Consider the following 2361-nt stretch of genomic DNA (forward strand, 5'->3'; position numbering starts at 1 on the left):
TAGGCATATACTTTGGTTAATTGTACTGCTTCTTGTTTAGGATGTAATTAACTAAAGTTTTGTTCAAAATAGGACATGTCATATTTAATAACCTAATCCAAATCATTTGTCTATTATTGGAGAAATAATAGAGAAATAGTATTGATTTACCACTACGAAAAATTTGTTGACTGTATGCACTTGTATATGTATAATTACAGCTACATATGGACACATTTTATAGTGTATATAATATAGGACACTTTAACTCCCAAATGGCCTCTAAATATTTGATATTACATACTCTAAAGTGTATTTGCTTTACATACTAGAGACAAATTGGTTGTTATGTCACCTTGCCCCAGGAGACAACATTGTTATTTCACAGCTATGATATTTTTTCTTTAACATGCCTCTTCTTTTTCTGTTATGAGTGGAGAATTTTAAAACTGTTCCTAATTTTTTATGGTTGAGAGATAGAACTATATTTTCTAAAGTAATAATGTTTAACTTTGAGGTGGAAAAACTTTGAGAGTACTGAATAATTCACTTTGACAATCCCGGCTCTCTGAAAAGTGCCTAAGGTAGAAAGAAATACCATATTGTCTTATAGAGTACATTACATTGTTTTCTTTGTCATCACTGGAGTTGAATCCCAGGAATGCTAAGGAAGAAGCATACATCAAAAATTTAGCAAATTAGATTTTTTTCCCCAAATCTTTGAGATGTGACATAAAAATATGTGGGCACTATACAAGCAAAACTATGACTGTCTCTGGCTTGCTACAGGTCATTTCAATTCTTATTTTAGTTTATTGTTCAGAATCCCATTTCTAAGACTTCGTTATGTGTATTTATACCAAGCAGGCGGTTAGGAAGTGCCACCTACCGATTGTTTTACTTTCTAAGTTGTAGCCTCTATAATGCTCTTTAATACATCAAACTATAATTAAAACAAAACACATGGGAAAAGAAACCAAGTATTAATTTAATGGCTTAAACATTTATGGTTAGTACAGTTGACTTTTTTCTTTTTGTTTTCAGAAGCCCTCATATTGTAAATAGAATCCCACAGCAAGCCTTCTGTTTCAACTGCATAACAGAGACTGAACTGGGGATTTTAACAATTTCACTTCAAAGGAAAGCAGACTAGTCAGTGACTCAATTTTGTTCTTTTGAAGCAAACAATAATAGACTTGCCCATTTACAAAATGTGCACATATGAATAGTGTATCAACATTGTTAAATAAAAGGTTATTGCGTTAAATAAGATGACCTTGCTACCTTTCAGTCGCAGTCTTAGAGAGCAAACTTGTTTTAATTAGCAGTCAGCAAGCAGACTGTAACTTCACTGAAGGAGCATTGAAGAATCACTGCCTATTAACAACCCAGCGGTAAGTAAGCCAGCACAAATACTTATAACCAAATAGTGTGCATTTCAGGAGTGGAAAGGATTAGCTATTGGGCACACAACACAGTGGAGGAAATTGCTTTATTCCCAGTACTGCTGGGTACCAGGAGGCAATCACTGTGCCTCCAGCCCATTAACAGCATTCAGAGTGTTGCTTCCCATAGAAGGGGTTATTGGCTAACCACTGGGTGACCAATTAAATGCTATGAATAAGTCCCAAACCCAGCAGCATGGGGCCTGTTTGTGGCACAGTGGTATCATTACTAAAGTGAAAAACTTGATGAGAAAGGAACATATTTAATTATAGAACTATACAAATGGCTAATTAGGACCATAAAGTGAAATGAATGACTTTCCAGTGGATTTTTGAATGTTACTGATAACTGCTCAGCTTCTTTGGAGACCATGAAAGTGATCTACAGCTAGAGCTTGCATGTCATGGTAATGGATGGATCTTCATTAGAGGAAGCTTTTTTGACCTGGTTGCTCAGGTAGCATGGGTTCTAAAGACAATCCTTGATTCCTTTCACTGCAAGGGTTCTTTCACTCCAGCCCCCTGGTCTCTCATGAGTTCCGCTTGCTTTCACAATAATTCTTATGGGTTTAAATGCAGAAACATTATTTGCAATAGTCACTCCCTATCAGTTGGAAAACTGAATCGCAAAAGGGAGTCACTACCTTGTGGGAAACACTGATCCATGCTTAAGTTGAGCTTTTAAACTCTACGATTAATCCAAAAGTCTATAGTTAAACTCTGTTAATCCAGGCACATCTCAATTGTTAGAAAGTCATGAACTCTTTAAATGGAAGAATTATAATTTAAGGCTATATCTACCTAGTATCAAAGTTTAAATTTTTTTTATTTAAAAAAGAACATAGGAAAATAATTTGGAATCTCAAAAATGGAAATAAATATGATTGATTTCTGGCTATCAAATGCCAGAGCAAATGTTTGTTTGGGGTGTGTTTTA

This window comes from Propithecus coquereli, unplaced genomic scaffold (genome assembly GCF_000956105.1).
Source record: "Propithecus coquereli isolate 6110/MARCELLA unplaced genomic scaffold, Pcoq_1.0 Scaffold211, whole genome shotgun sequence".
Lineage (NCBI taxonomy): Eukaryota > Metazoa > Chordata > Mammalia > Primates > Indriidae > Propithecus > Propithecus coquereli.